At 32.3% G+C, this 12,867-nt stretch overlaps 1 protein-coding gene across 1 annotated transcript in view; it reads left to right on the top strand.

Moving 5' to 3' along the window:
- LOC149798874 (uncharacterized) overlaps nt 1-12,867 on the top strand; it is a 67,852-nt gene that overhangs the window by 23,719 nt on the left and 31,266 nt on the right. The window lies entirely within an intron of this gene.

Genomic DNA, 12,867 nt, shown 5'->3' with positions numbered 1-12,867 from the left:
GAGATTTTCACAAATAACTCATGGTAGCACATGTGCCAAGTGCTGGTTTGTTCTCACCTTTAACAACTGCGTTTTCAGACTCTTCTGTGCAAGAAACTCTAACCATCTTAAGTACATACATGACAAGTTGTTTAGAATTCGATGATCACGGCATATATAAACTTCTGATAATTGTTGATTTAAGGAGAAAATGATAAACAGATACAACATTTGTATCTGACACGGATCTATTGTCATATGTAAATTGTTTCATGAATCCAGTTAATGCTTTATGTCAGTGCTGTCCAACCTTTTGGACACCATGGGCCACTGAAAAATGTTTTTCTTGAGGCCGAGGGCCGCGGCAGAAAACTGAAAAGCAACGACTATATAGCTGTTCGAGCTCTGGCTAGCCATTTAAAATCAGCCCGCGGGCCGCGGGTTGGACAGCACTGCTTTATGTCGTCACTTGTTGACTGGATCGATAGACTTTGCTATAACGTTAAATGATTCTTTGGCTCTTCAACAATATAGTGATCGAATAATTTGGTCCTGAAAAATAATACATACAACAGTGTAATAAAATATTTCGAATGTGTGCAAAAATATATTTAGATTGTGCTACAATACATAAATCATAAATTTCAGTAGCATGTATCCTTTATAAAGCGACATTTTTCATCTACAGTAATATGGACAAAAATTGTAATTGTTTCTGGTGGAATTATTAGCACATCATGTGGCATTATAGCACAACAAACACAATCAGATTGCATTATATTACATCATACACTATCAGATAGCAGTATAGCACATCATAAATTATCATATGACATTATATCACATCATGCACTATCAGATGGCATTATATCACACCATACACTATCAGATGGTATTATATTACAACATACACTATCAGATAACATTATATCACATCATACACTATCAAGTGGCATTACATCACATCATACACTATCAAATGGCATTATAGCACATCATAAAGTATCAGATGACATTATATCACATCATGCACTATCATATTGCATTATATCACATCATACACTGTCATATGGTATTATATAACACCATACACTATCAGATGGTATTATAATACGTCAGACACTATCAGATGACATTATATCACATCATACACTATGAGATGGCACTATATCACATCAAACACTATCAAATGGCATTATACTACATCATACACTGTCAAGTGGCATTATATCACATCATATACCATCAGATGGCATTATATCACATCCTGTCAAGTGGCAATATATCACATCATTCACTGTCCCTTTGCATTATACCACATCGTACACTATCAAGTGGTATTATATAACAGCATCCACTATCAAGTGGCATAATATAACATCATATACTATTAGATGGCATTATGTCACATCATACACTGTCAGATGGCATTATATCACATCATACACTATTAGATGGCATTATATCACATCATACACTATTAGATGGCATTAGAGCACAATATATACAATCAGAACTGTTAGAGAGTTAAATTTATGTATAGACCATTGCAACACAAAGGCAATATATCAGGGGCTTTTTTTTCCAAATGACAATAAACATTGCAGATATAGCAACAATGCTTACAGGAATAAAATCATTATAAAATCACGAGGATATTTCCACAGGGGTATATTCAAAAAAGGTATAAAATCCTGTCAAACAGTGTATTGTTATATCTGATAGAAATACTGGAACAAGCAAGTGTATAATCTCCTCCAAAGACATTTTAGATTGCTGCCCTAATTGAACAGTTTTCAAAAATTATGCTCTAGCTAACAACTAAGCCTGTCTTTAATGTCGCTCTGTCATCCACGTTATGATGCTCTCTCTCTCTCTCTCTCTCTCTCTCTCTCTCTCTCTCTCTCTCTCTCTACCATTTCACGGTCAAATTATATTGGCCAAAGGTTTGATAGTATTCTCCAGGTTTAAAGTGCTTATGTATACCTGCAGTATCTCAGGGGTGTAAATATTTCATCGCGTAGGCTCCACTGTTGTGCTTGACACAGACTTAGCCATTATGCTGTGCATGGGCTCCGTCTTTGTGCAACAAACTACATGTGTTGAAAGCATACGCTTACACTCCGACTTTGTACACGTGTTCAAGGTTTACACGCTATTCCGTATACACGATTCGCCGTTCTGCTCTGCAAAGACTCTGCCGTTGTACTTGCTTCATTTTGTTTATGCCAGTTTATGTCTCAGGTTAGTATGTGACATAGCCGATGCTGATCAGCAAGAAAAAATATTGAAATATTAAGTGTTTCAAACAAAGCATTTTCTTTTGTCTTCTCTAACTCTTGTCCTTACAATCCAATAACTTCATTTTCTATTTGTTTGTTAATTTGTTCCGTGTCTTCGTTAATTTATTCCATGTCTTCCTTTATTTGTTCCATGTCTTACTTAATTTGTTTCATGTCTTACTTAATTTGTTTCATGTCTTACTTAATTTGTTTCATGTCTTCCTTTACTTGTTCCATGTCTTCCTTAATTTATTCCATGTCTTCCTTTATTTGTTCCATGTCTTCCTTAATTTATTCCATGTCTTCCTTAATTTGTTCCATGTCTTCCTTAATTTGTTCCATGTCTTCCTTAATTTGTTCCATGTCTTCCCTAATTTGTTCCATGTCTCCTTTAATTTGTTTCATGTCTTCCTTAATTTGTTCCATGTCTTCCTTTATTTGTTCCATGTCTTACTTAATTTGTTCCATGTCTTACTTAACTTGTCTTGTTCCATGTCTTACTTAATTTGTTTCATGTCTTACTTAATTTGTTTCATGTCTTCCTTAATTTATTCCATGTCTTCCTTTATTTGTTCCATGTCTTACTTAATTTGTTCCATGTCTTACTTAATTTGTTTCATGTCTTCTTTAATTTGTTCCATGTCTCCCTTAATTTGTTTCATGTCTTCCTTAATTTGTTCCATGTCTTCCTTTATTTGTTCCATGTCTTACTTAATTTGTTCCATGTCTTCCTTAATTTGTTCCATGTCTTCCCTAATTTGTTCCATGTCTCCCTTAATTTGTTTCATGTCTTCCTTAATTTGTTCCATGTCTTCCCTAATTTGTTCCATGTCTTCCTTAATTTGTTCCATGTCTTCCTTAATTTGTTCCATGTCTTCCTTTATTTGTTCCATGTCTTACTTAATTTGTTCCATGTCTTCCTTAATTTGTTCCATGTCTTCCCTAATTTGTTCCATGTCTCCCTTAATTTGTTTCATGTCTTCTTTAATTTGTTCCATGTCTCCCTTAATTTGTTTCATGTCTTCCTTAATTTGTTCCATGTCTTCCTTTATTTGTTCCATGTCTTACTTAATTTGTTCCATGTCTTCCTTAATTTGTTCCATGTCTTCCCTAATTTGTTCCATGTCTCCCTTAATTTGTTTCATGTCTTCCTTAATTTGTTCCATGTCTTCCCTAATTTGTTCCATGTCTTACTTAATTTGTTCCATGTCTTCCTTAATTTGTTCTATGTCTTCCTTTATTTGTTCCATGTCTTCCTTAATTTGTTCCATGTCTTCTTTAATTTGATCCATGTCTCCCTTAATTTGTTTCATGTCTTCCTTAATTTGTTCCAAGTCTTCCTTTATTTGTTCCATGTCTTACTTAATTTGTTCCATGTCTTCCTTAATTTGTTCCATGTCTTCCCTAATTTGTTCCATGTCTCCCTTAATTTGTTTCATGTCTTCCTTAATTTATTCCATGTCTTCCTTTATTTGTTCCATGTCTTACTTAATTTGTTCCATGTCTTCCTTAATTTGTTTCATGTCTTACTTAATTTGTTTCATGTCTTACTTAATTTGTTCCATGTCTTCCTTAATTTGTTCCATGTCTTCCCTAATTTGTTCCATGTCTCCCTTAATTTGTTTCATGTCTTCCTTAATTTGTTCCATGTCTTCCCTAATTTGTTCCATGTCTTACTTAATTTGTTCCATGTCTTCCTTAATTTGTTCCATGTCTTCCTTTATTTGTTCCATGTCTTCCTTAATTTGTTCCATGTCTTCTTTAATTTGTTCCATGTCTCCCTTAATTTGTTTCATGTCTTCCTTAATTTGTTCCATGTCTTCCTTTATTTGTTCCATGTCTTCCTTAATTTGTTCCATGTCTTCCTTAATTTGTTCCATGTCTTCCCTAATTTGTTCCATGTCTCCCTTAATTTGTTTCATGTCTTCCTTAATTTATTCCATGTCTTCCTTTATTTGTTCCATGTCTTACTTAATTTGTTCCATGTCTTCCTTAATTTGTTTCATGTCTTACTTAATTTGTTTCATGTCTTATTTAATTTGTTCCATGTCTTCCTTAATTTGTTCCATGTCTTCCCTAATTTGTTCCATGTCTCTCTTAATTTGTTTCATGTCTTCCTTAATTTGTTCCATGTCTTCCCTAATTTGTTCCATGTCTTTCTTAATTTGTTCCATGTCTTCCTTAATTTGTTCCATGTCTTCCTTTATTTGTTCCATGTCTTCCTTAATTTGTTCCATGTCTTCTTTAATTTGTTCCATGTCTCCCTTAATTTGTTTCATGTCTTCCTTAATTTGTTCCATGTCTTCCTTTATTTGTTCCATGTCTTACTTAATTTGTTCCATGTCTTCCTTAATTTGTTCCATGTCTTCCCTAATTTATTCCATGTCTTCCTTTATTTGTTCCATGTCTTCCTTAATTTATTCCATGTCTTCCTTAATTTGTTCCATGTCTTACTTAATTTGTTCCATGTCTTCCTTAATATGTTCCATGTCTTCCTTAATTTGTTCCATGTCTTCCCTAATTTGTTCCATGTCTCCTTTAATTTGTTTCATGTCTTCCTTAATTTGTTCCATGTCTTCCTTTATTTGTTCCATGTCTTACTTAATTTGTTCCATGTCTTACTTAACTTGTCTTGTTCCATGTCTTACTTAATTTGTTTCATGTCTTACTTAATTTGTTTCATGTCTTCCTTAATTTATTCCATGTCTTCCTTTATTTGTTCCATGTCTTACTTAATTTGTTCCATGTCTTACTTAATTTGTTTCATGTCTTCTTTAATTTGTTCCATGTCTCCCTTAATTTGTTTCATGTCTTCCTTAATTTGTTCCATGTCTTCCTTTATTTGTTCCATGTCTTACTTAATTTGTTCCATGTCTTCCTTAATTTGTTCCATGTCTTCCCTAATTTGTTCCATGTCTCCCTTAATTTGTTTCATGTCTTCCTTAATTTGTTCCATGTCTTCCCTAATTTGTTCCATGTCTTACTTAATTTGTTCCATGTCTTCCTTAATTTGTTCCATGTCTTCCTTTATTTGTTCCATGTCTTCCTTAATTTGTTCCATGTCTTCTTTAATTTGTTCCATGTCTCCCTTAATTTGTTTCATGTCTTCCTTAATTTGTTCCATGTCTTCCTTTATTTGTTCCATGTCTTCCTTAATTTGTTCCATGTCTTCCTTAATTTGTTCCATGTCTTCCCTAATTTGTTCCATGTCTCCCTTAATTTGTTTCATGTCTTCCTTAATTTATTCCATGTCTTCCTTTATTTGTTCCATGTCTTACTTAATTTGTTCCATGTCTTCCTTAATTTGTTTCATGTCTTACTTAATTTGTTTCATGTCTTATTTAATTTGTTCCATGTCTTCCTTAATTTGTTCCATGTCTTCCCTAATTTGTTCCATGTCTCTCTTAATTTGTTTCATGTCTTCCTTAATTTGTTCCATGTCTTCCCTAATTTGTTCCATGTCTTTCTTAATTTGTTCCATGTCTTCCTTAATTTGTTCCATGTCTTCCTTTATTTGTTCCATGTCTTCCTTAATTTGTTCCATGTCTTCTTTAATTTGTTCCATGTCTCCCTTAATTTGTTTCATGTCTTCCTTAATTTGTTCCATGTCTTCCTTTATTTGTTCCATGTCTTACTTAATTTGTTCCATGTCTCCCTTAATTTGTTTCATGTCTTCCTTAATTTATTCCATGTCTTCCTTTATTTGTTCCATGTCTTACTTAATTTGTTCCATGTCTTCCTTAATTTGTTTCATGTCTTACTTAATTTGTTTCATGTCTTACTTAATTTGTTCCATGTCTTCCTTAATTTGTTCCATGTCTTCCCTAATTTGTTCCATGTCTCCCTTAATTTGTTTCATGTCTTCCTTAATTTGTTCCATGTCTTCCCTAATTTGTTCCATGTCTTACTTAATTTGTTCCATGTCTTCCTTAATTTGTTCCATGTCTTCCTTTATTTGTTCCATGTCTTCCTTAATTTGTTCCAAGTCTTCTTTAATTTGTTCCATGTCTCCCTTAATTTGTTTCATGTCTTCCTTAATTTGTTCCATGTCTTCCTTTATTTGTTCCATGTCTTCCTTAATTTGTTCCATGTCTTCCTTAATTTGTTCCATGTCTTCCCTAATTTGTTCCATGTCTCCCTTAATTTGTTTCATGTCTTCCTTAATTTATTCCATGTCTTCCTTTATTTGTTCCATGTCTTACTTAATTTGTTCCATGTCTTCCTTAATTTGTTTCATGTCTTACTTAATTTGTTTCATGTCTTATTTAATTTGTTCCATGTCTTCCTTAATTTGTTCCATGTCTTCCCTAATTTGTTCCATGTCTCTCTTAATTTGTTTCATGTCTTCCTTAATTTGTTCCATGTCTTCCCTAATTTGTTCCATGTCTTTCTTAATTTGTTCCATGTCTTCCTTAATTTGTTCCATGTCTTCCTTTATTTGTTCCATGTCTTCCTTAATTTGTTCCATGTCTTCTTTAATTTGTTCCATGTCTCCCTTAATTTGTTTCATGTCTTCCTTAATTTGTTCCATGTCTTCCTTTATTTGTTCCATGTCTTACTTAATTTGTTCCATGTCTTCCTTAATTTGTTCCATGTCTTCCCTAATTTATTCCATGTCTTCCTTTATTTGTTCCATGTCTTCCTTAATTTATTCCATGTCTTCCTTAATTTGTTCCATGTCTTACTTAATTTGTTCCATGTCTTCCTTAATTTGTTCCATGTCTTCCTTAATTTGTTCCATGTCTTCCCTAATTTGTTCCATGTCTCCTTTAATTTGTTTCATGTCTTCCTTAATTTGTTCCATGTCTTCCTTTATTTGTTCCATGTCTTACTTAATTTGTTCCATGTCTTACTTAACTTGTCTTGTTCCATGTCTTACTTAATTTGTTTCATGTCTTACTTAATTTGTTTCATGTCTCCCTTAATTTATTCCATGTCTTCCTTTATTTGTTCCATGTCTTACTTAATTTGTTCCATGTCTTACTTAATTTGTTTCATGTCTTCTTTAATTTGTTCCATGTCTCCCTTAATTTGTTTCATGTCTTCCTTAATTTGTTCCATGTCTTCCTTTATTTGTTCCATGTCTTACTTAATTTGTTCCATGTCTTCCTTAATTTGTTCCATGTCTTCCCTAATTTGTTCCATGTCTCCCTTAATTTGTTTCATGTCTTCCTTAATTTGTTCCATGTCTTCCCTAATTTGTTCCATGTCTTACTTAATTTGTTCCATGTCTTCCTTAATTTGTTCCATGTCTTCCCTAATTTGTTCCATGTCTTCCTTAATTTGTTCCATGTCTTCCTTTATTTGTTCCATGTCTTACTTAATTTGTTCCATGTCTTCCTTAATTTGTTCCATGTCTTCCCTAATTTGTTCCATGTCTCCCTTAATTTGTTTCATGTCTTCTTTAATTTGTTCCATGTCTCCCTTAATTTGTTTCATGTCTTCCTTAATTTGTTCCATGTCTTCCTTTATTTGTTCCATGTCTTACTTAATTTGTTCCATGTCTTCCTTAATTTGTTCCATGTCTTCCCTAATTTGTTCCATGTCTCCCTTAATTTGTTTCATGTCTTCCTTAATTTGTTCCATGTCTTCCCTAATTTGTTCCATGTCTTACTTAATTTGTTCCATGTCTTCCTTAATTTGTTCTATGTCTTCCTTTATTTGTTCCATGTCTTCCTTAATTTGTTCCATGTCTTCTTTAATTTGATCCATGTCTCCCTTAATTTGTTTCATGTCTTCCTTAATTTGTTCCAAGTCTTCCTTTATTTGTTCCATGTCTTACTTAATTTGTTCCATGTCTTCCTTAATTTGTTCCATGTCTTCCCTAATTTGTTCCATGTCTCCCTTAATTTGTTTCATGTCTTCATTAATTTATTCCATGTCTTCCTTTATTTGTTCCATGTCTTACTTAATTTGTTCCATGTCTTCCTTAATTTGTTTCATGTCTTACTTAATTTGTTTCATGTCTTACTTAATTTGTTCCATGTCTTCCTTAATTTGTTCCATGTCTTCCCTAATTTGTTCCATGTCTCCCTTAATTTGTTTCATGTCTTCCTTAATTTGTTCCATGTCTTCCCTAATTTGTTCCATGTCTTACTTAATTTGTTCCATGTCTTCCTTAATTTGTTCCATGTCTTCCTTTATTTGTTCCATGTCTTCCTTAATTTGTTCCATGTCTTCTTTAATTTGTTCCATGTCTCCCTTAATTTGTTTCATGTCTTCCTTAATTTGTTCCATGTCTTCCTTTATTTGTTCCATGTCTTCCTTAATTTGTTCCATGTCTTCCTTAATTTGTTCCATGTCTTCCCTAATTTGTTCCATGTCTCCCTTAATTTGTTTCATGTCTTCCTTAATTTATTCCATGTCTTCCTTTATTTGTTCCATGTCTTACTTAATTTGTTCCATGTCTTCCTTAATTTGTTTCATGTCTTACTTAATTTGTTTCATGTCTTATTTAATTTGTTCCATGTCTTCCTTAATTTGTTCCATGTCTTCCCTAATTTGTTCCATGTCTCCCTTAATTTGTTTCATGTCTTCCTTAATTTGTTCCATGTCTTCCATAATTTGTTCCATGTCTTACTTAATTTGTTCCATGTCTTCCTTAATTTGTTCCATGTCTTCCTTTATTTGTTCCATGTCTTCCTTAATTTGTTCCATGTCTTCTTTAATTTGTTCCATGTCTCCCTTAATTTGTTTCATGTCTTCCTTAATTTGTTCCATGTCTTCCTTTATTTGTTCCATGTCTTACTTAATTTGTTCCATGTCTTCCTTAATTTGTTCCATGTCTTCCCTAATTTGTTCCATGTCTCCCTTAATTTGTTTCATGTCTTCCTTAATTTATTCCATGTCTTCCTTTATTTGTTCCATGTCTTACTTAATTTGTTCCATGTCTTCCTTAATTTGTTTCATGTCTTCCTTAATTTGTTTCATGTCTTCCTTAATTTGTTCCATGTCTTCCTTAATTTGTTCCATGTCTTCCTTAATTTGTTCCATGTCTCCCTTAATTTGTTTCATGTCTTCCTTAATTTATTCCATGTCTTCCTTTATTTGTTCCATGTCTTACTTAATTTGTTCCATGTCTTCCTTAATTTGTTCCATGTCTTCCTTTATTTGTTCCATGTCTTACTTAATTTGTTCCATGTCTTCCTTAATTTGTTTCATGTCTTGCTTAATTTGTTTCATGTCTTACTTAATTTGTTCCATGTTTTCCTTAATTTGTTTCATGTCTTCCTTTACTTGTTCCATGTCTTACTTGATTTGTTCCATGTCTTCCTTAATTTGTTCCATGTCTTTCTTACTTTGTTCCATGTCTTCCTTATTTTGTTCCATGTCTTCATGTCTTCCTTAATTTGTTTCACGTCTTACTTAATTTACTTAATCTATTCCTTTTCTTCCTTTTATTTGTTGCATTACCTTTTCTATTTCTTCCAACACTTTGTCATGTAAAACACTCAACGTTTCCAAACTTTCTTCTATCGTATCTAGCTTGTCGACAAAATGTTCTTGTTGTTGTGTTTTCCTTCAAATGTTTCAATTCAACAGAACCAGTTTCTCTTTATTTATAATTTTTGTGTTATGGGTTTTGATAATGCTTTTCTCAATAACAGTTTTCAATTCTTGTTATTGAAAAATGTTATGTCTTCCTCTGTTGCACTTTTAGACTTTGATGGTTTATAAGACTTAAATTTATTTATTCAGTTTGCTTCTGACATATTAAGAAAGCTTCACACGTCTCTTGATGATTGAGCTGGTAATTTCAGTAGTGAAAGGTACGTTGCTTAGGTACATACTAAAAGTAACTTAAGCAGGGACTTGAAGTCACTAATAGGTACTAAAAGTCACTAATATGTACTTTAGGTAGACAGTTTCAGTCTCTCGTTTATTGACTATTGCAGAAATAAATCAGTCAAAATAATACTGATAAAAATATAATGGTTGTTGATGATTATTACGACCCCTTACTTAAAAAAGATCAAATTAGCTTGTAGATAATGCCATGAACTGATGCTTCAATACGAATTTGCTTTTCCATACGAATTTGCGTAAAGAAAGATAAAAGATAAGATGTACAAAATGTCCAAAGAAACAAATAATGAATGATGTGGAAAAAATAGAGTGGAAATGAGAATAGTTACAATAAATATGGAAATAGTACAATTCGTTCAACACGAAAATAAAAGATGTACAATAAATTGATGGCATAGAAAATTAACGGCCCCAATGAAAACATGTATATATTTTGAGTTGAAACACTTGAAGATTATATTTGTTTTGTTTTGTTTTGTTCATTCATTAATTCCAGCATGTCAGTATCGAATAAATTTACAATGCATAAATCAATGGATATTTCACAGATGAATTAAAAAAAGACGGTCGGTTGAAAGTTTGTCAAATTTGTATGCTCCTATGTTGAAGAAATTTTATTAATCAATAGATTTTTCACAGATACTGTTAAAACGTTTGACAATTTCAAACGCATCTACATTGAGTTAACTTCAACTATATAAAGCATGACACTCGGCAGGCACTGGGAATATAAATATGTAAAACTCATGTGTACATATGAATTTCAAGACAAACCACAACATAGGATTATATTTAACATTATATAAACATTAGCATATGCAATAGGCATCTAAGAAATACCAAACCATAAATCTGACATAATGACAATTTATGGAAAAATAAAATTGAAACAATAATAGCACTGATCAGAGGCAGTACAAGAATAAGCTACTTTATTTAAGATGTAGAGTGGTATTACATACATAAATATATAAATTAAGATAAAATTCAGCAGCCAGGTTATGGAACATATGTGTCAGTGACAACGAGAATGATATCACCAGTACATGAACTTATCACTGTAATTTTAAGAAAAGTGTATTTTTACCTCTTGTCTTACCTTTCTGACATTAGTTATAAACTTTAGATTAGTAGGTAAATTATTTGAAAGTTTACTTGTAGTATAGGTGAAAGACTTTGAAGCAGAACCTTTAACAAAATTAAAATGTAAAGACATCCAAAAGAGATTTATCACTGACAATTGGATAAAAGTGGTTTAGACTTTTACGTACTCAGTATTCAACTGGCTGTATATACAAAGGAAGATTATTCCATTTTTAAATCAACCAACCTGCTGCATATCTGCTGGAATAAGAGACTGAATAATAGATTGCGTAGCAACGATCACATGACAGGTAGGTGTAGAGGAGCAGTCCATAATAGTTGAAGCTTAAATTTCAAATATTCATGATTCATACCACTTTTCATCGGTGACATGTCAGGTTATGAAAATCACTTTTTCATCCAGAAATTAGATAAGATCCTGTTCAAGAGGTAACAATCACACATTTAAAAAAAAAAACATTTCAGTCAGCAAGAATTTCATTGTAATAGGTTTGTCAAACAATGGAGAAAATATATCTGGTAAAAGAAGGATCGAGTTTGTTGATAGCTTTCTGTTCATAGAACAATTATTAGAGCATCTTGCATATAATTTAAGGAATAAGCCCACAGAAAGATAAAGCAGTTTACCGATATCACACTTAAAATGCTTCAGTAAAGACCTTTACCATTGTAATAAATGGGTAGCTTTCAAAGATTTAACGAAACATCTATCCCACCAATAGAAGCATTGTACTCATCACTATTCAACTCGATCGTATCAAATGAAGATTATCGGCATATACGGGATATCACACAACACTCCAGTGTAGACAAACTTGATGACCTTCATGACTATTACGTATGTAAATGATGCGTTGATGATGTGCGATATATCTGAAGAGTTTTAAAATATTTTTATGAAACAATACAAACCTGACTGTGCTCATTACTTTTGTGCGCGAGTAATAACTCGAGAAGCAAGTTTGAAGTTCGCCGGCACTGAATTCAAATTTTGAATAAAATTTGGCCTGTGGCTCGAAATTTCAGGTGGAATACGAAGAGGAATTGGCGTAATACCGCATAAATGCGCTGAAGTCAATCAAGAATATTATGCTGATAATTTTATTATCAAAATGTGTGGCCAGTGTGATAAATACTAACCCAAAGCCCTTCATCATGGACATTTTTACAATAATTTATGTAATAAAATCTGTGTCAATAGGGGTCTGTAATAACTTTAGGAGGGAAAAATTAAAGGTATTAAATGTAAAGAAGAAAGTTTTACAGAATGGCAATGCAATTGAGAAAAATTTAGAAGTCGGTCTAAAAGTATCAAAATCACCTTCATTTTTATTTTAAGGACTCTCCTCTCGCACTGCGATGGAAAGTAGTACCAATCGAAGAAATGTGAGAGCTACAAAATCAGAACGTTTTATCTAGCAAAGGAAATGTAACGAAACCAACTGTATAAAAAATGTTGTGTATGTTGAAAAAAACAACAAGAAATGCGATTCACTACATAAATATTAGTTATAAATGCAGTTACAACAAAACCTGAACAAAAATAGAAAATTGCCATTTTTAAACAATAACCGTGGCTGAAATTCTATAATGAACTGAATATAACTTGAAGACAAATATCTGCAAACGTTTTCGAAACAACACATTTGCAAATTGATGAACAACTTTACATGAGGCAAGAGAAACAAAACGGAAA

Source organism: Sinohyriopsis cumingii, chromosome 5 (assembly GCF_028554795.1).
Source record: "Sinohyriopsis cumingii isolate HCF-2022 chromosome 5, ASM2855479v2, whole genome shotgun sequence".
NCBI classification, from domain to species: Eukaryota; Metazoa; Mollusca; class Bivalvia; order Unionida; family Unionidae; genus Sinohyriopsis; species Sinohyriopsis cumingii.
Note: the sequence above shows the minus strand (reverse complement) of the source record. Positions and strands in the feature narration are given on the sequence as shown.